This window comes from Sturnira hondurensis, unplaced genomic scaffold (assembly GCF_014824575.4).
Source record: "Sturnira hondurensis isolate 20B ecotype Veracruz unplaced genomic scaffold, ASM1482457v3 Scaffold0004136, whole genome shotgun sequence".
In the NCBI taxonomy this organism is placed as follows: domain Eukaryota; kingdom Metazoa; phylum Chordata; class Mammalia; order Chiroptera; family Phyllostomidae; genus Sturnira; species Sturnira hondurensis.
This window is the reverse complement of record NW_028076767.1, coordinates 53,043,729-53,066,290: the sequence shown is the minus strand read 5'-3', so window position 1 is coordinate 53,066,290 and position 22,562 is coordinate 53,043,729. Positions and strand designations below refer to the sequence as shown.

At 38.8% G+C, this 22,562-nt stretch overlaps 1 pseudogene; it reads left to right on the top strand.

Moving 5' to 3' along the window:
* Positions 1 to 21,505: 21,505 nt before the first annotated feature.
* LOC118985959 (tumor necrosis factor alpha-induced protein 8-like protein 3) lies at positions 21,506 to 22,152 on the top strand (annotated as a pseudogene).
* The last annotated feature ends 410 nt before the right edge of the window (positions 22,153 to 22,562 follow it).

The window sequence follows — 22,562 nt, the reverse complement described above, 5'->3', positions numbered from 1 at the left end:
TGGAGCCCCCCTCCTGGCTGCGCCCTGTTACAATAACGGTGGGGAAGAGCTGAGCAGCACCACCATGAGTTCAGGTGGAAGGCAGGAAAGACCATCCCAGTCAAAAAGCAAAATTTCTTCTCACCTGAAAATGCCTACATGCACATTCCTGCTGGCAAGTTAGTGCCATAACAAACAGCTACAGACTGGTCCCTCTGGTCTGTATTTTGTTGAAATTCTCCAACGTGTGATTGGCTTATCAAAAGTCTGCCCTTTGTGTGTTACCTTGGTTGATATCTTTGAAAGAGCACAATTCCAGAGATAGTTAAGTCTTGGGAAACTCCTTTCCACTTCAAACCAAGTCAAACCCAAACCAAAAGATCAGAGTCAAGCAGGTACAATTTTCTTACAAAGGATGACCTTGACTGAAATCTTTATTGATTATAAAAGTATGATCATATTATTATTCTATGTTCATCAATTCAAGGATTTGGTGTTAGTTTTTTCCCAAACCGATTGCAATGCAATCACAGTAATGAACAGGTGTGTGCGGTGTATGTGTGTGTATGTAAATGACAATCTGATTCTGAAACATTTATGAAATAAAAAGAGCCAAGAATTCTCAAAACATTCTTGAGAAAGAGTGAAGTTGAAAGCCTTCACGACAGATAATAAGACTTCTTACAGCAAAGCTACCAAAATTAAGACATTGTGGTATTGCAGTAAAAATAAACAAAAAGCCCACAGAACAGAATAGAGTTTCCAGAAGCAGAACTATACACCTGCATCACCTGAAGTGTGATTGCCTGATTCATGACAAAGTGGCACTGCAGCGCAGAAGGTAAGGATGGTCTTTGTAGTAAATGCCATTAGGTCACTTGGCTATCCATAAAGGAAAAAAGTTTATCTTGACTCCTATATCACACTATACAGAAACATAGACACACAAAAATTAACTCAACATGAAGTAAAGACTTATGTAAACATAAGGCCTGAAACTGTAAAACTCCTGAAGAATACAGAAAAAAAATCTTTTGAATAAGATAAAAGAAGTACTGACAATAAAGGAGTAATTTGGAAAATACTGGACTACATTAAAATCACAAACTTTTCTCTTTATCAGAAGATGTTATTAAGATAGTGAAAAAGCAAGAAACCAAGTGGGAGAAAATTTTTAACATATTAAGCTGCAAAGAGCTCATATACAAGAAAACTCGAATAAATCAATAAGAAAAAATAATAAAATAACCCACTAGAAAAAAATAAGAAATTTGCACAAGCACTCCTCAAAAAAGAATATATGAATGACCAATAAATATGCTGAAGATATTTAGTTTCATCCCTCATCAGGGGAAATGCAAAATGATAGCAACAAAACCCAACCACAGTGAGAAACAGCCTCACACCTACTAGAATGGCTAAAATTTAAAAGACACATTATCAATTGGTAGCAAAGATATGGGTGTCTGGAACTCCTGTAATTGTTCATGAACACCTAACTTAGAAGTATGTAATAAACTTGGAGTTAAGCATACCTTATTAGCAGCAATTTTTTAACCCCTGGATATATATGTCAAAAAGAAATTTGGATATATGTTCACTAAAATAGATGTATAAGAATATTTTTGATAGCATTCTTTGTTACAGTGTAAATCTGAAAGCAATGCATTGTTCATCAACATTTGAGTGGACAAATAAATTGAGTCATGTACAGACCATAGAATAAATTACCACTATGTGAAACAATATAGAGACTATCACAAACACAAGAGCAGTGTTTAACAAGAGCAGTCACAAAAAGAGTTACACACTGTATGATTTCATTTACATAAAACTCATAAAGTGGCAAAGGTAATCATGGTGTTAGAAGTCAAGCTAGTAGTCATCTTGATGGGGGTGGTGACTGAGAGCGGGCATGAGGACTTCTGAAGAGTCAGTAATCCTGTTTCTTCACCTGGGTGCTGGATACATGGGTATGTTGACTTTGTGAAAATTCAATACTGTACATTTATACATTATTTACATTCCTATATTATTCTACACGTTAGTAAAAAGTTCATTAAGAAAGTCATTGTCTTAACTGCAAATAATTCAAGCTTTATGGAAGAAAGCTTAGTAATATGTATTAAAATTTTACTACTTTTATAGTCTTCGATCAAGCAATTTCACATTTAGGAAATTACCCTACTAAAAGATTTGAATGGAGGCACAAAAATACATTCATTGCCCCACTGGTTATTTTTTCCATCTGCCCATTGTCGTTTCCAGCTTTCAAGGTATCACATTCCTCCGCCTTCCCCCTACCTCTGCGGCATTGCTTCTTGGTCTTCTTTGCTGGTGCCGCCTCCTCTTGCACCCCTCTAGTGTCCCTACAGCTCTGCCCTGTGCCCTCAGTCACTTCCATCTGAGCTCTTCCCCCACACGACCTCTTTCTGTCTAGTGGCTTTGAGTGCCATCTAGATCCTCTCCAATTTTACTTCTCTAGTCCCCATCTTTCCTCTAAGCTCTAGGTCCACACACCCAAATTCCAACTTGCCATTCCTACTTGGCTGTCCAATAGGGGCAGCAGATTTAATATATTCAAAATTGAATTCCTTGTACCTAGTAAGCGGTCAAACTCATTTTTGCCCCATGTTCCCCACATCAGTAAACAGCACCATCATCCTCCCATGGGTTTGGGACCCAGATCTAAGAGTGATCCATTACATGTCCCCTTTTCTTTACTGTCCATTCAATGCTTCACCAAAATGATTGTTGTATTTGAATCTGTTCTCTTTATCTCCACTGCCATTATTAGAGTCACTAAATCCCAATTAGGTGATTTAAAAAGGCTCTTAGATGTTTTCTCCAATTCAGTTTTTCCTTTTGGGTGTTTTATTTCCTTGCCTGAGTATTCGTTTAAATCATAAACCAGATCATGTCTCTCCCTTCCTTGAGACTTTAAATGGTTTCCCACTGCTTTTACACTGAAACCTAAACTCCTCACCATGGCCTATCACCCTGCCTTTCCCAGTTGCTCCCTTATGTAACACACTGCTTGTCACCCAATTTCCCCCTTGCTCTCTGTACTCCAGTCTCACTGTCCTCCATTCTGTTCCTCGAGCACCCCAAACCCTTTCTCTCTCTGGGTCCTTCTCTTTGGGTGTTCCTTTGCTAAGAGTGGCCTTGCCCTACAGGTAGCTGGCTCATTCTCATCCTTCACCCCTCTACTCAAATGTTCTGTGCCCAGGGAAATCTCTCCTGACCTCTCTGTCTAGACTGGCCTCAGCAGTTACTCACTGTCTCATCCCTGTCTTTTCTTCATGGCATGTATCACTAGCTGAACCATTTAAATGATGTATCTACTTACAATCAGTAATCACTTTATTTATCTATTTACATATTTCTTCCTTAATGAAATTTCAAACTGAATGAGGACAAGGTTCATGTTTGTTTGCCTTATTCACCAGCACCTAATACAGTTGCTAGAAATGGTAGACATTCAGAAATTTTTGTTGAACTAAGGAATACATAAATTGCAACATTATTTATAATTATGAAATGTTGGGGATAATAATATTCTGGTTAAATAAACTGATACATTAATATAGTAGAGTACTATGAAAACATTAAAAAAGGGTCTCTGAATATACTAAAGTGAAAAACAAGTCTATGGGTTATTGTACATCATTCAGCTGAGAAATTCAGATTTAGAGGCATATTCAGTGATAGAGGGTATATACATAGGTGGATTCCAGGGCTTCAGGTGGTGAACCCCAAGTTTCCCCTGGCCATGGTTCTCATCTGCAGGTGAATCTGCAACCCCCAGAAGATATTTGACAGAGACTAGAGACGTTTTCGATTTTCACAACTTGGGGGAGGGAGGAGGTGCTGTTGGCACCGAGTGGGGAGAGACCAGGAACACTGCTGAGCATCCTGCGGTGCCCAGGACAACTCCCACAGCAGAAGATTTACTGGGCTATCAATAGGGCTGAGGCGGAGAACTCCAGGTGGGGGAGGCAAAGCCTCTACCTGTAACTCTCTCATGTCTGCTTAAACACCCGAGTGACATGGAGTGGTGGGTCCTTACTTTTTTTAAACTGCCCACATCCAGTAGTCCTCGTTTGTGATAGTGACTGACATGTTTACCACCCACTAGTAGAATGGCAAGGATTTTCTAAGTTACTCAGCCTGAGTAATTTCCTAGTTTTTAGTAGTTTTCTCCATATAGAGAATTGAGACATGTTTCTAAAATATTTTAGGAGATATTCTTTGTGCCTGCCCTTCTGCCTCTCTTCCCTGGTGGATAATTAGAAGGATTTATTCTCTGGAGATGTCAAGTGGGCACCTCTCTCATTACCCAAATTCACTCAGAGAAAAATAAATCAGTATCCACATGAAAGTGCAGGAATTGTCCAAGGGAGCTGTTTCAATCCAGAAAAAATAATTTCTACTATGTATAATCAGAAAGCCGTGGAAGAGTTCTTTCCCTCCTCTCTTTGTAATAACCTTCCTACATCCCTGAAACTGTGTTGAGGCAGAATTTATAACTTGCTGATTTCACAGTACAAAGAGGAGCCTTTGCTCGCTAGTATCTTTTTTTCCCCAATCAGTGCAGGTCAAGTTCCAGGGTCATGTGTGGTGGGAGCGGATCATATGTCTCCCAGGATAGGGTAAAGATAGCAGTGTGAGTAGAAATAATGTTCTCATCTAGCTTTCAGAAGGGCACAATGAGAGACCATCAAGTAAGTGCCAGGGAACAGCATGTTCTGGAAGTTACTACATAAAGAGAAGAAAAATACTAACTACAAGAAGGTGAGGAATAAGCCTGGAATGGCATTTCTTGAAAATCATGGCTCATGAGTTGAGAGGAGACATTTCACAGAAAGACTCTTCCTATATATGAGTGTCACACTCCTCCTTTTCTTAAGCACAGCCAGGGAGGAGAGAGGACAAGAAGTTCTCTCAGCTGAGATTGCATTCAGGTCCCTGGCTTGGTCATTCCAGGATATTATAACAAGGTACTGTAGACTGTGTGGCTTATAAACAACAGACATTTATTTCTCACAGTTGTGGAGGCTGGAAGTTTAGGATCAGGGTGACAGGTCTGGTGAGAGCCTGCACTAGGGTCGCAGACTGAACTGTAGACTGCTGACCTTTTGTTGTATTCTCATGCAGCAGAAAAAGAGGGTGAGAGAACTTCTGTGGCCTCTTTTATGAGAGCACTGCTCCTACTTAAGGGGGCTATACCCCATGACCTAATTACCTTCTAAAGGCCCTATCTCCTAATACCGTCACATAGGGGATTAACATTTCACAGTGGGGTTTTAAGTTTATTCAGCACTAGCCCAAAGTTTTGGGCTGTGAGTCCAGAGAGAGGCTCTTAAAATTTGCTAAAACAAGGCAAAATGGTAGAACTATTTCTCTATGTTAATCTTCACAAGGATTTCTTTTTCTCTTTTGCAGTGGTTGAAAAACCTGGGAAGTGGTGAGTACAGGGAGAGGAGCATCAGGGTTCAAAGTCCCTTGGCATCAACCTGAGCCCCTTGCTTTTCTCAGAAGGTGTGGAAGAACTGGACAGAACTCCTTCCTACACATCCTCATTTAACATGCCCGATCTCCACCATCTCCAGATAGTGTGGGAAAGTGAGGGGGCCTGGACTACATGGGTCTAATCTCTTTGAATGAGTGCAGGCTCTCGTGCCAGGCTCCTGTGTTCAGATCCCAGCTCCAACACCTGTGGCTGTGCAATCTGGGGAAGCCTCAGCTTCCTTAATGGCAATGGTCATGTCTACCTCTCTGGGTTTAAGAAAGGATTAGATGAGTGTAAAGTACCTGACACTTAGTAAATGCTCAATAAATGTTATTTGCTGCTATTATCACTGTTAATGATGCCATTGGAAACTAGATGTCTGCTCCCCCATGGTGAATATGGTGAATAGAAAGTCAAGTAGGGGAAGATATTAATTCTCTTACAATCTAAGTGGGTCCTGAAGCTTAGGACCAAAGGAGGGTAAGAAAAATGAAGAATAGCATGTCCTCTGTCTTGAGAGCTACTAAGCACATTCATATTGAGCCCACCTTGGAGACAACTCGGGCCACACCTATCTTCCTGCTGTGTCGCTTTAATGTCTTCCAAAGGCTTCCTGCTCTCTGGAGCCTACGAGTCTTCACTGGCTATCCACCTAGAGTAGTCATCCTCTCTTCCTTCCCTCACTCCACCACTTCTGTGCCTAAATTTTACTCTCTTTCTTCAGAATGCCTCTCAAAGCTGTCTCCATTCCTTCTCCCTCATTCCAATTAGCTGGCTCCTCTAGTCACACTGTGCTCTTCTCCTCTCACCTCAGACGCCATCCAGGCAGAGAATTTTGTACCTTTATCCACAGCAATTATCCCAATTTCCAGCATATGGTCGACTCTCAACAGCAGTTGGTGGGACAAGGTGCTCATGTATCTTACTCTTGAAAACACTGCCTCAGATAATCTGGTATTGTGTAATTTAACTCTTTAGGTATATGTGCTATGTCCTTCTAGCCAGAGAGGGAAACTATGTTTACTTATCTTTGTCTAATGATACTGTGCAGGTGCCACCAGTTCCTACTTCTTCAGTCATCACCACCACCGTGTGCACACAGACCTGGCTTCCAGGCCTCCATATCTCATCCCTTTGCCTAAAGGCTTTCTCTGGCAGCTGGCGCCTGCTCTGTGAGATCCCACCACATCCGTGCACATAGCAGGCCAGAGATGTTGGAGGATTGACACTCACTACCCAGAGCAGCCCTCAGCCAATAACTGATGGAACTGGTGCAGAAACACCTCACCCCTTGGTAAAATAACTAACGTGGGTGTACTACCAGTTGCCAGAATTCCCAGCAAGATTAAGGTCCAATTACTGGGGATAACTTGATATGGCACACCTTATTGGCTGCTGTCTTAGTCCATTTGGGCTGCTGTGACAAAATATCACAGATTGAGTAGCTTATAAAAATAGACATTTATTTCTCAGGTCTGAAGGGTGGGGCTGAGATCAAGGTGCCCAGGACGGTCAAGTTCTGGTAAGGGCTCTCTTCCTCTTTCGTAACCGGTGCTTTCTCTCTGTGCCCTCACATGTCTGAACAGGTGAGTGATCTCTGTGAGGTCTCCTTTAGAAGTACATCAATCCCATTCAAGACCTAAGGCCCTACCTCTTAATACCATCACCTTTGAGGGTTAGAATTTCAATATATGAAATGGTGGTAGGGGACACAAACCTTTAGATCATATGAGCTACCTACCTTTTCCTGTCTCCCCTTACTAGTGTTTTCTAAGTCTACTCTCCAAATAAAGGACCAGCTCCCAATCCTTCAAAATAAAATCTGCTTGTGGAAGGATCCAGATTAAAACAAATATGGAAAAAGTTGTACAAGAATCCTGTTTTCCAGGCTGGTGGGTTAACAGCACCAAGGATGGAGAAAAACAGTTGAAGCTGTTCTTTCATGAGGAAAGAAAATAAAAAGAGAGTGAGTAATCCAAAGCTGTGTGCTGGGACAAGGGAAGGGGGGGTTAGGGAGGAGTTGTGGAAGGAACCATGTCAAATGGGGTTTATATAAAGCCAAGGTCTGTATTGCGTACAATATAAACTCTTTCTCTGCCTCCCTGATGGGATCTTTAGTAAACTTGACATTGCTCATTAAGGAGCTCCATGAAAGTGGATTCTGTTTGTAGAAGGTCAGAGGTACTGAGTCTTATCTAATGGCGAAATGTGACATAACAGACAAATCACCTGTAGAGATAGCCTCACATCTGACTTATATTTGTATCATTCCCAACACCTAGCTCAGGGCTAAGACACACATTAACTACCCACTGAATTTTTAATGAATGATTGCATAAATAAGCATCTTTTGATTAATTAAGTTTATTACCTATTTTTATGCATTCATTTTCTATTCATTCTATCCCTAAGTCAGTGCACGCAAGCTCACGCACACACACATGCTTGTGCGCGCGCACACACACACACACACTAGCACCACTTTTTTAATACAGTCAAACACTCACAGAGTTTACTATTGATGTTGCTCAGAAAAGCCCAGGAAAGTAAAACTCATGTAATTATTCAACAAATATTTATAAGTTATTGGAGACACAGAGATGGAAAAATAAGGTTCTTGTTTTCCAGAAGGTCACAGTCTGAATTTTGGTCCTTACGCTGTCTCCAACACTCTCCCTTCAGTGAGAATCACCAGTGAGTCACTGCACGGAAATACCTCTGTCTCATGCAGTTTTCCTGGTTGAGGACAGACTTGCTGCACCATTTGTGTATGTCTGGTCTCTTTTCTAAAGAAAAAGCTCCGGAACATACTTCTCTTTATCCTGAGATAGTAGGTGTATGGACCACAGTGTAAGCACATCTATTACCACCTCTCTCATCCCCAGGCTTTCTTTCAACCACACACCTCCCCTGATATTCTGCTCAAAAGGCAAAGCAGAGTTTCTAGATGTTTTGTAACAAAAAGTTGGGACACACTGAGGTCCCTTTATTTGAAAAGCACAGCCAGTGTGTGTTGATGGCTATGACAGTGTAAGACAGTCACAGGTCAAAATTGAGCCAAGACTGAAGAAAGTGGAATGCAGAGAATAAGGGGATGAAGACAGTCTTGAAGTACAATGTGAGGGTTTTAGGAAAATCTATAAGCTTTCTGTAAAGAAAGGTAATTTTACCATTTAATTTATTACTGACTTTGGGGATATGTGTCATTCTTTGGAAATTACCTATTTGACATTGCTCATTAAGGAGCTTAGTGGGAGTGGTGGTGTTTTGTTTCATTTTTCCCGTAGATGGTCAGAATCTTATCTAATCGTGGGTGTGACACATCACAGAAATCACCTGTGGGGATGGACAGCTGGACATCTGACATATCTGTGTCATCTGGCTCAGAGCTAACTCACAGATTAACTGTGCACTGAATTCTTACTGAATTTTCAGAAAATCTGATGGATAAAGCAAAGAGAAGAAGAGGGAAAATAGTAAAGAGGCTTCCCTTGTAAACTACAAATCTACTGATTCTGACTGTAACCTTCAAAGAAAAAGAAAAATAGTTTCTGGCTTGAAAAGAACAATTATGTACTCCTGTCTGTTTTCAGGCTCAGTTCTTCTATAAGCGCTTAAAAGACAATCCAAATATAAATCACCTTGGAAAATGGACTTGGAGTCTGAGTGGAACTGCATTGTTTGCTCTTTGGTCCTTTCCACACTTGATTTGTGTTTAACCAAGCATTTTTTGACCCTAACAAATTTATCTAATGGATTTCAAAGTATATTTTTCTAATGTACAATGATTTTTAACCATTATATTTAACAGGTGTTGATTTTTAGTAGCCAATATATGAAACATTTATTTTTACAAATATAGTATATAACATTTTATAACATAAATGTCAATATATCTGTACCTATAAAGGAAGACAATGACTATAAAAGCAGATATTAAGTTCTTTACCACATTGAATAAGATGCCTCTCTCTTTTGATTCTTTTGAATGCAATTTTAAAAGATACATACAACATTGTCCCTGACCTTGAAGGACTTTATAGCCTTATTTAAACGATAATATTTTTTTACACATAACAAATGGAAAACAATTCTGAGCTCTTTATGTTTGCTCTATTTTCTAAAATTAAGAACTATAGGAATTTAGAGAATGGCAAGATTATTTATTCTAGGCTACAGATATTTGTCAAAGTTTAATTAATTTATTCAATATTAATTTATGAAACAACTACAAAGGACAGTGAGCTGGGAGCTGGGCTTCTGCAAGATACGTCAGAAAGGCACCAAACATGTGCTGACTACAGCGTGTGTGGGTGGGGGTGGAGGGGCAGGTCAGGCTGTGGTTGGGCAGAGCAAGTCTACAGAGTGAAATAGGGTCAGAGAGGGAAGGTGGAGCCTGGTGACAAAGGGACTTGCACTAGTGACATCACAGAGTAACTTCCCTTACCCTGTAAAGTAAGGGAAGTTACTACATCTGCAGCAAGTAGTAACTTGTGTCTTCAAAGAAATGATTACAGTTTTTGTTGACATAAATGATTAAATCAGTGCAATTTCTAATCTTCAATCTAAAAAAAATGCCTTTCTCCAATTAAAAAAACATGATTTTCCAAGGTTTTAAGTCAACAGCAAAGTGAGAAATCCAGTCACTTTTTACAGCCTGTGACTAAGTGATGAGTTCTTCTCTTCAAACATCATAATATACATTAAGTAGTATAACATAATTTTCAGGCATCTTAAATATATAAAGAGCCAGTATTAACCAGCCTTTCCATAGGAAACTACAAGATGAATGGAAAGAGAATTGAAAAAAAAAAAAACAACCAACAAGCCCAGACAAATGCTTTCTTCGTCTGCTTTCTAAGCTAATATCAAATTAATGCAGCTTAGGCAGGGGAAGGGAAATGTGCTATACACAAGAGGTTAATTAGGTGTATTGCAGGATCAGATGAGTGATTTGAACATTCATGTTACCCAAACCAGCTTTTCTTGATTATGGAGAGTCTTAAGGCTGGAAAATTCAACAAAATAAAAGCTCAGAGATATTTTAGAATTTCTCAGTGTTTATTTTTACTTCGAGTTTCCGACTCTGTACAAATCTAACACCATTTAACTTAGTCAATTATTATCTTTATAACTATGAAGTAAAATTTGTGACTTCAATTCAAAATTATCTTGCTAATTTGCTAAGAAGAAATAACAAGAGACATCATTATTTAAGCCAGAGGTTGACAAACTTTTTCTTAAGGGGTTAGTAAATACTCTAGACTTCCAGCTCAACTCCACTGCTGTAGAGTCAGAGAAGCCACCGAAAAGGTAAAAGAGAAAGTAAGAAAAATGAATAAAGGACATGTCTGTGCTCTAATAAGACTTTATGAAAACAGGTAGTTGTCCCAGGGTTGTAGTTCGCCTATCCCCCATCCAAATGATACAGCAATTAGGGAATTTGCTAGGCCTCAGCCAAGTTGAACATCAATATAAGATCTCTCATCTCCACTTAAAACTACTGCTGGGGTAGGGAGTTAGTACATAGAAATGGAGCTAAGGAGACTATTGTGATAAACAATTATTATTTTATCAATAAATATTATGTACTCCTTTTCAATTTTTTAATATTTTAGTTCTGAAATATGTTAAACATGTAGACAAATAAGAGCATGATATAACAGACACCATTTTACTTACCACCTGGATTTAATGATAGTTGATGTTTTTATATTTACTGTAGATAATTTTTTAAAGGAATAAAATGTTATAGGTATAACTGCTTGTTTCCAATTACACTCTCCTTTCTCTATACAAGAGGTTAACTTTTCCTTTGCAGATATCCGTCTTTTCCTTCTGGTTGCTTCTAAGATTTTCTTACTGCCTTTGAGGTTCTGAAATCTGTGCATTCATATCTTCCATCAACTCTGAAAAATTCTCAGGGCATATCTTTTTAGATGTGATTTCTTCCTCATTCTCTACTTTCTACCCTTCTGGAACTCCTACTTCGACATAAGTTGCATCTTCTATCCTCCACATTCTAACCTTTGCTTTGGAATTTTTTTCACTTTCTGTGCTGTAATTGGGGTAATTTTGTTAGGTCAGTTTATCAATTTATTAATTTCCTATGAAATTGTCTAATATTAATTTAAGTCAATTGAAATTTTAATTTCAGTGATTCTTTTCCATTTCTAAAGATATATATTTCTTTTTAAAATCTCCCATATATTTTTATAATGTTGTATTTTTTGAGATTTATTTCTATGCCTTCTTTTTTACTCTAATTACTTTGTTTCATAGATCATTTTAGATTTTGCTTATATCATATTTGACTAGGGGTGAAGAGTTTACACAATCCCGGTGTATGTTGTGCACACGTCCTTCCCCTCATGGTTTGTTATTTATTTGCACGTGAGAGCTCATTATTTTAACAGAAGAATGTTCTCTTCTTCTTATGTTTTGTTTTATTTTCTTGTTGGAGTCCTTGCACTTATAAAAGTGCTCTCTGGAATGGTTTTGTGTCTGGTTTTGCTGCATGCTCCAGAAACTTCACCAAACAGTCTTGTTAATTTCTCAGAGCAGACATGTCCACACCCATGGAGAACAGAAATCTAGACAGGCTTGGAATTTCTTTTCCATAGATGAGTCTTATTTTCTCCTTTAGAATTTCAAAGTTTTCTTCTTGCTTTTTTGTGCCATCGGGCAAAATTGCTCCAATCCCTTTTAACTGAGCAGATATCTCTTCCATTTTCCCAGCTTTATTTTTGCGTTGTGCTTTAGCTTTCCCAGCTTGCCTGAGCCCAAAGGCATGTCTCCTGTACCTGTGTGGACCTTAAAACGCTTGTAGGTACACCTGAAGACTTCAGTCTTGGGCAATTTCCTCTGTGTGGCTGGAGTACCAGGTCCTAAATTTATCCATCATATCTTCCATATTCTTGCTTTTGGACCCAGGTACATAATTAGACACTATATTATGTATGTATGTATGTATTATGTATTATGTATTATATATTATGTATTATGTACTAGACACTATATTATGTAATCATTTCTATGTGTTTGCAATTGAACAATGCGTTCTGAATTACCTTAAACTGACATGTTGCTGGAACTGCTCTTTAAGTTGGTGTATCACTCCAAAGATTTGTATATTTAAATTATAAAACTACTTGGGGGTCTTTTCAAAACATTTGAACAGATGCTTTTATTCCTGAATTCAAATTATAATTTTTCTCATAGAATTTGTCCATTTAGGTTGGATCTAAAAAATCTTTATTTCTAATTATTTAGCAATAGAGGCATCATTTCAAAAATTCTTAAGTTTAGGTACTATTTCCCCTGAGCATGTATAATATATAGCATCAAAAGTACTGTATATTCAACTCTTTAAAAATTTAATATAGTTTACAATTTTCTCTTGTTAGGTAATTGAAAATGTTGTTTACCATTGTGCTAAGAGAAAGCCAGTACACTCCACAATCAGAATTATTTTGTAAGTATATTTGGAGATTACTTTTTACATTTTAGGAAAATTCGTGGCATCACACATTCTCAAATTGTGAGAATACTGCCCATACCGCCATACTGCCAGGACTCCAAGTATTTATCACTTGGAAACAGATTTTGCATATTTTATCTGTAATTTTGCTAATTCCATCCCAAATAAGGATCAGCATTGCAGCTGAATTTCTGTGTAAGTACATGCTAAGGTGCTTCTTTTCCATGACTGGACGGTATACCCTAGCCCTCTGAAACTGTGAGCACATGTGAACATTGCAGGCTGGTAGTCCTTAATAGTCTCTCCTCCTCCTCACCCTACAAGATGGGAGTTTTAGAAAGTGCTTCTGAATCCAGTTGTCCTCAGAGGGATGGGGCTGTGTCTAGGGAAGCACCAGGTGCTGAAATGCTAAGCCTAAATGACTGTTGATACCAGCGTCTTCCTGGATGATGTAACAGAAAAATATCTTTTCTTCCCACTCCCTGCAAAGAGTCTACAGCCTCTAATAAATATCACAAATGTAAGCATTTTCAAACTAGAAATTAAAAAGCATGCGACAGCTAGAGTCAATTTGTTAATGCATTTAGGCAGCCATGTTTGTCTGACTATGGCATTGGTAAAGCAGACAATCAATCTTAGTCATTCCAACCAACACCCAGCTTTTCTGGTGAACATATTAGCCTAATCCTCACTTGTTAATATTTGTTCCCAACCCTGAGCTGATTAGCTTCTACTTTTCTCCTGACCTCATCCTTTTGTGTTTTGTTGATCATTGGAATGCCTCCCTCGGAAATCTAGATTTCAGTCTGTTCTACACAGAGCTGCAGAAAAAAGTGGTAGCTGTTTCATCATGTTTTCTTTAGTCACTGGGTGAGGCCCAACCCTTCCCTTCTTCTTGATCTAATTAGTATTGCTTTCTCCAAGAGTCATTTTAAGAGTGACCTTTCTTCTTTATTTCTCAAAAAACTCACTCTAACTTGGGTATGTGTTGGAAGGAGGGGAACGAGGGCAACACATCTCTGCAATCTGGCTTAGGGAAAAATACTTCTTTCCTTTGATTTTTCTCAAGTGATCTTTAGTTCCTTCCACTGAAATGTATCTTATCTGATACATAAAGGTTTTCAATCTCTAACAATGCTGGGAGGTTACAGAAGTGAGTGATTCATCAATTTAAAAAGCATTAGATTTATCTCTAAGTTGTGTCCATTGTGCTTTAGGAGTGCTTCACATTTCCTGAAAGTAAACTTTTCCAGTTCTCTTTATAACCCCCAAACTCACACCATAGCTCTATCTCTATAAAAAATGGCACTGGCCTACTTCCCTTTTTTGCATACAGAAAGGTTTGAGCTTGACCTTAACATAAAGTGTAAATAATAAACTGTGCTACAAACTGGCTATAATAAAGTAGTCTACAAAATAGATTTTTACACAAACTAGTAGTGATGAATAATTTCAGAATGACCTTACCAAGCCATCAGCATCTATATTTAGATGTAGTTATCTAATAATTTCTAATTTCTGAGACATACATAGTAAAATAAAAGGAAGTACAACCTCTCTTAAACTTATAAAGATCAGTAGGTATACACAAATGTTTATATTGCTTTTTTTATAAGAAGCAATTTCAATTCACAGATCAAAGGGTTGCTTCCTGCAGTCAGATTTCTTCTAGCAATTTTCCTTCTGAGATTGGGAAGGTCACCCATATTAGTGGTTGTATCTTTTCAAATTTGACTTGCAAACCAAAGAAAACAAATTGCTTCACAAATATTTGAAGACAGTGAAAACTGCAAAGCAAGAAAAGTGACTCGAAACTTAAGTATAAAAATGATATGCGTGAACCTGGGCATTCTGGGCACTTGAGTTTATACCTTTTTAAGCACAAGAAGAGAATGTGTCAGACGAGAATCACATTTAGTACTCAATTATGGAGGAACTAAGCAGAAGGAAATGGAAACACCTTCACTGTCACCTGCAATTCCAGAGGAAGTTAGGATTAGAACTGTCCTCAGACAGGTGGGCCATCAACAAGCGTTATCAGTGGTGGATATTTGAGGAACAGGACACTATATCTTCACTAAGAGAATTCCATTAAATAGGAGAACCTTAACCCTTGAAGACATAATTTAGGGCTTTCAAAAACCTATTAAGCAAATGAATAGATCAAAAAACTATGGTACATATACACAATGGAATTCTATGCAGCGGAAAGAAAGAAGGAGCTCCTACCTTTTGCAACAGCATGGATGGAACTGGAAAGCATTATGCTGAGTGAAATAACCCAGGTACTGAAGGACAAATACCATATGATCTCACCTTTAACAGGAAGCTAAGCAACAAAACAAACAAGCAAGCAAAATATAACCAAAGACATTGAAATAGAGAACAGGGGGACAGTGACCAGAGGGGAGGGAATTTCAGGGGAAATAGGGGCAGGATTTAGAGGAGCAAATATAAAGGATACATGGACAACAACTAAGAAGGGTGGAAATGGGAGGGAGGGGGGAGCATGGGGAGGATGGGATGGGATGAGAGTAATAGACAGAAAACTGTACTTGAAAAATAATTAAATAAGTTTTAAAAAACTATTAAGCCTACTCGTAACTTTTATGTTGGATTGTAGGTAGAACACATTTCTCTGAACCTCACCAAAACCCAGTTTTTTAATTTCTATTTTTAACTAATCGTGTGTCAGAGTATCAATACAATATTTCCTGTACATTTCAAATGAATTTTGAAGTAGTGGCTATGTTTTTTGATCCATGTGGGTATGAGTATATCTTATACTTTTATAACTTGTCACTTTCAGCACACTATGTAGGACACGAACACAATAAATATACCTAATAAATACTTTACAATCATTTGGGGATCAATCATTCACTCTCACAAGACAAATTAATGTTAGAGCTGGACATTCCATGCCCCAGTCAGTATTTTTGTTAGACTATGAGGTCACCAATAAAAATAATTTAATTGTAGAAAAGCAAATTTTATTAACCTAAAGAGTTTATTTGAGAACTTTGTGTCTTAACATTTAGTAAACCTTTATAAAATCTAAAAGTCAACCACCTTTCCAATAGGACTAAACATAGTCTTAAACAATCTTGGTGAGTTATCATTCAAATGATGAATTTTTACACTGACTTTTTCATGACTTACTCTAATGAGTGAATCTTCAGAGGCTGGGAGTGCTGGGACACTCTGACATCCAGTGGTTGCTGTTGCTGCTATCTCACTGAACTCTGAAATATGAGTATTATATTTGGTGATAGTAGAACACAAGGGGTTGGGATTTTAGTCAAAGACTGTGACTTACTGTAATTGGGCAGAAAACCAAATTAAGGACTACTTTCCAGCATTAGCTACTATAACTGCATTGAAACCTTCAGGAATACTTGACATGCATGAATCAAAGAATCACTATATGCCCACAGTATCACTGAAAATAAAAATAAAATCATATCATCCCCCTGCATAAAGTCTCACAATTGTTTTTACGAAGATTGGAATAAATCCCAAACTCCTCATATGTCCATGCAAACTGTGAGAGATCTAGTCTCTGCCTGTATATCTCTTCCCAGCCTCCTCTGCTCTCAGGAGGCCTCAGCTGTTTGCTCCTCCTACTCCTGCTCTTCCTCTGCATCCTGCCTTCTCCCTGTTCCGTCGGTAGCAGTTCAAATGCCACCTCCCCAGAGAGTCCTTCTCAAACTACACAATCTGAACTTCCATCCCTATGTATGTATGTGCACACAAACTTATTCATTCTAACCCACTGCACAGTTTTTATCACGGTACTTACATCTTTCGGACACTATCTGTGCTTACTCTGACATTTCCACCCATGGCAGCTGCCTCTGGGGTCACATGTTACATCCTCTTGGCCCATCCTAATTCCAATTGCAGCTGCAATGAATAATTCCCTGCAAGCTCAGACTTACCTAATTAGCAACTTTCTCAGCATCCTCCACTTGTCTTTCTACTTTCTGCTCCAGGGCTTTCTTGGGCCCCACAGGTGTCTGTTTCACCCAAGCACAAGCAGAGCTGGTTGGCAAGAGGAGTCAGTTAATAAATGCTGCAGTCCAGTCTTCAAATGGACCAGGCTGGCAAGTCATTTGCAGTTTCTCAGGAGATTCCAGCAGAATTAGGCCCCTGTTCCCACAGCAGCAACATTAATATCTCATGTTTCTCTTTTCCCTTATCATGCTCTCCTTCCCTTCCCATTCCTGTTTCTTGGGATCACCTCCAGATTTGTCATCAGTAATAAGTATTCAAGATTTTGTGTCCTGCTCTGCTTTCAGGAGAACCTTAATTAAGACATCTCCTAGAGGGTATAAGATCCATAAAAGCCAAGTACCTTATCTTTTTTGTGTGTGTATTTTGCTTTATTTACAATGCCTCGCCCAAAACTTGGCATATATAACCTGACAGAAGTATGGGGAAGAGTAGATGTTTTGGATAACTTTAGGGAGGAAATGATATTCAGAAAAAGGGATGATCAGAGGAGGAAATGTAGGAAGTATAAGATAGTTTGAGAATGAATAATGCAAACTGAACATAGAGATGAAAAACATGCATCAAAAAGGTAGAAAACTCTAAGACATTCAATCAGATATGAGGATTTAGGACTGGAAAAATCTGATGATCTTTCATTGCGTGTTGATCATCTTATCACAGAAGTCAAGTGGTGTTATTGTTTTACATTTAATTGTTTGAGCACCCCAAAATTCATTTCCTTGGCATTTTTAAGTCTTATTCTTGTGCTAAAAGGATAATGTTAAATCAAAAACTTTAATTTGTCAACTAGTACTTTTCTAAAATCAGGGGTGCCAGAATTTCTGTTTACAGCTTTGCCAGAATCACTGGTAGGAAACTTGTTCTGCCATAAACAGTGGGGTGGTATACATGAGGCAAGTGTTCTCAGGAATTAGATACAGGGAGCACAGGATTGTGAACTTATTTTTCAACCTCACCTGAGGACATTTTTAAAATTACTTTTAGAAAGGGAGGAAGAGAGCGAGGAAAGAAGGGTGAAGTATCATATGAGAGAGAAGCATCAACTAACTGGTTGCCTCCCGCACGTGCTGGACTTAAGGTTGTATGCTCCCAGACTTGGGGATCAAGCCAGTGACCTAGGTATGTGTCCTGACCTGGGATGGAACCAACAACCATTTGGTGATGGACGACACTCCAACCAATGGAGCAACATGTGCTAGGGTCTGATTATAAACTTCAAGAGAAGGAAAACATGTAAGTTGGGCCCCATATTTGCCCTAGCTTTCTGCTTGGAGACACTTATCAGTTAGCACAGACTGCTGGAGGCAAAGCATAGAGGGCAGTTTTGCTGAATGGAAAAAGCTGAGATCAGAGTTAGTGGCTGAAGTGACTGGAATTGGCAGGAAAGGTACCCAATAGGAAGAAGCTGCACAGAGAGGAGGGACCTCCAGGAGAAGCTCCTGCATGGCCGACAGCTAAAAGAAGACACCAGAAGACACGCAGTGCTGGACAGTGTCAGAGTTCTATGATTACAGTGGTGAAATCTTACAGAGTAATTCAGATATTCAGTTTAAACCCTAAAAAGGCCAAATCTCACTGGTATGCTCCATACTCGAAAGTAAGAAGCACATCCTGGAACTGAGGCAAACCCAAAGTAGATCTGAACCAACAAAGAATATTATTAACCTTGGCAGGATCAAAAAGATCCACAGGTAACAACAACCAGCTACTAGAATAAAACACAGCACACTTTCAGGGGTGTCCAATCTTTTGGCATCAAAAGATTGGGCCACACTGGAAAAAGAGTTGTCTTGGGCCACACATTAAATACACAAACACTAATGAAAACTGGTAAGCACAAAAACGGTTTTAAGTAATTTTATGGTTTTGTGTTGGGCCACCTTCGTAGACATCCTTGCAGCCCAAGGGCTGTGAGTTGGGTGTCCCTGCTTTAAAGGAAGACAACATAATGCGGGCCTCCTATAATGTGTCATACATAATATTCAACGTCAAAATAGGTAGTGTTTTGAAAATAATAACTACACTGAAAAAATTCTAACTAGACAGACAAAGAAAAAGAGAAACATCCAAGTTACCAATAGCAGAGAAAAAGAGAAGGTATACATATGCTAACATGAGAAATATAATGTGGGATTTTATAAACAACATTATGCTAATACATTCGACACCTTAAATAAATGAAGATTCCTTAAATAACACAGTTTACAAAGATGGACGCAAGAAGAAATAGATAATACAAAATGACAGGGACCTGAAAAGTCAAAATTACTTTATAACAATACTAGAAACTTGTATTTTCTATTTTCAGTCTCTCACACGTGGAGTTTTCCATAAGCTACATAATATGTGATATTGTAATAGGTTGAATACAGAAGCCCATGTGAGAACCAGCTATCTTCTATGAAGCTAGACATTAAAGACACCGATAAAAATGTAAAATGACACTTCTCTTTTCACAAAAAAATTTTGGAAAGAATTCTAATTTTTTTAAATGTTATTACAATTTACTACTTTCTGGAATAAGTTGATAAATATTTAAAATTTCTATTTTAATTTTAATACAGTTTATAAATAATATAACTTATGTAGCCAAAGCTTTTCGGAGTTTCTGCAATTATTGAAAATTTGAGTGGATCTTGAAGACAAAGCATTTTCAAAGCACCTGTTGACTAGATCTGACATGTGCTTTCTCAGAAAACAGAGGTGGAGGCAAACTTCCCAATTTATTCCATGAGGTCAGCATAACACTGATATCAAACCTAATAAGTTATTACAAGAATGTACAGTCCAATATTCCTATGAGTATATAAGCAGTAATCTTTAAAAATATCAGTCAATTAAATAAAAAAAGATAAATAAAAAAGGTAAAACATCATGATCAAGTGGGCTTTATTCCAGGATTGTAAGATCGGTGTAACAGATGAAAAGCAATCAATATCATTCACTTCATTAACAGAGAAATATGGCTGTAAAACATATGATCCTCTCAATAAATGCAGAAAAAGACATTTAACAAAATTTAACATCCATCCCTAATGAAAGCTCTCAGGAAACTAGAAATCAAAGGGAACTTCATCAGTCTGATAAAAAGCATCTACAGAAAAGCTACACTGAACACTACATTCAATGGCAAAATACTGAACACTTTTCTCTTAATATTAGGTTCAATGCAAGGCCATCTTCTCCCATCGTTTCTATTCAACATTAAACTGGAAGTCTTAGCATGTTCAATAGACTAAAACAAGCAAAAAATCAGCTGAGAGCAGAGTGGTGCAGCGGAAGCGTGCTGGGCCCATAAAACAAACAAAAAATCAAACAAACAAAAAGCAAAAAAGAAGTAAAGGTACTAAATTGCAGAGGAAGTAATGAGACTGTCTTTGTTCTTATAGAACATGATTTTTATATGGCAAACCCTCGAAAACTTACAAAACAGTAATAAAACTAATAAATGAATGAATCAAAACCATAGACCGCAAGGTTAATACACAAAATTTAATGGTACTTCTATATTTTAGCAGCCAAATTTCAAGAAAAAAGAAATTTTCAAAATGTCATTTACAATAACATATAAATTATGGAATACCCAAATAAAATGTCTGTACTGGCAGCTACAAAATATTGCTGAACTTTAAAAACAGCTAATAATGGAGAGATACACCATGTTCATGGATCAAAATGTCTAGTTTTGTTAAGATATAAGTTCCCCCTGCCTAATTTAACTATAAATTACATGCAAACATTAACAAAATCTCAGCAGACTTCATGTATGTATGAACACATTTTTCGAAGAAATTGACAAGTTGATTCTAAAATTTGTATGGTAAAAAAATAAAATTTATATGGTAATGCGAATGCTCCAAACTGCCAAAACAATCTTGAAAACAAAAAACAAAATGGAAGACTTTAGAAGGCTCACATCATTTGATGTCAACACTTAGATTAAAGCTAATGTCATTAAGACAATAGTATTGGAGTAACTCATTTTGGTGAAAAAATTCATGGATCGGGATAGACAGACCAGGAGCTGCACCACACATGAAACGTCAATGGGTTTCCAGAAGAATACCAAGGCAATTCTTGAGGATGAAAACTTACTGGAGCAACTTGACAAATAAATGTATGGAATGCATTAAATTTCACTGCTGTGTCATACTGCACATGTAGCAGACACTGTAGTCCACAGCTCACATTTTCTTCGAGGGCTGCAGTACTCATTCTTACAGATTCTAGTATTGAATTGTGCTCCCCTCAAATTTGTATACGAATATTAAAGTCCTAACCCCCTGTACCTCAGAAGGTGACTTTAATTTGGAGGTAAGAGTTCTTAGGAGCTCCACGGCTCTCTTCACATGCAGCCCAGAGTGGGGCATGGAGGCTCCCTGGGCGCCCGCAGCGCACTGCCCCAGCCGCACCACCTAGTCTGACATCTCTCGGCTGTCCACATGGAGTGCGCAGAACAGCCGGCCCCCAAGGGCCCCGTGGGCACCGGAGGCCCCGCAGACAGATGGGCAGCTGTGGACCCCGCGCCAGCAACCCGCAGCATGGATTCGGATTCCAGCGAGCAAAGCGAGGTCGAGCCTATGAATGCTGTAGGTCCCAATGTTTTTAGCTCAAAGAGCCTTGCCATTTAAGCAAAAAAAAAAAAAAAAGATTCTGAGCAAAATGGCCAGCAAAACCAGGGCCAACGTGTTGATTGATGACGCCAGCAGTGAGATCTTTGATGAGCTATAGGAAGTCACCAAAAGGCACACCCACAACAAGAAGGAAGCTCACAAGATCATGAGAGACTTAATCAATGTGGCAATCAAAACTGGGATCCTCTACCGGAATAGCCAGTTCAACCATGAGGAGGTTGTTATGGTGGAGGTCAGGAAGAAGCTGAACCAGACCGCCATTACCATCATCAGCTTCTTGGAGGTGGAATACACCTTTGATGGGCACATGCTCTCCACGCTCCCACAGGAGTGCAAGAACCTCGTGCATGGACTGGTACAGTGATACCTGACACCCAGGACCCACGGGTGCATCAACCATGTCTTCAGCCACTTTGCTGATGTGGAGTTCCTCTCTACCCTTTACATGTAGTCTGGATGGGGACTGTACACCCAACCTCAAGAAGACCCGTGAAGAAATTCATAAACTGCTAGATGAGAAAGTCCTTTAAATATCTTCTGTTCTCCTGGACTTTGCTGCATTCATGTTACAGCACTCAATGTGGTCTGGGGGAGAATCGAGAAAACAGGAAGAAACCCTTATCAAAGACACCCATGTTCTGTCCTTTTCATTCCTGTGATGTTGATGCTGAATTGCTCTCAGGCGTGTTTATTCCCTGAGCTTGCTGATGAGGTCTGCACTTAAAATCACCTTTGTTTGCAAGCCCAAAGCTCATCTATTCTAAGCAGAAAGGCTCTCTGCTCTACAAGGCGAACTCAGTTCATCTTGTGAATTGGAAGGAGCCCTGGACCAGGAGTCAGACAACATGGGTTTGATTCTTAGCTCCACCAGTCACAACTCCTCGGTCCTCTGGATCCTGGAACCAGGATGCCTGCCTGCCTACCTCCCAGGGCTGCTGTG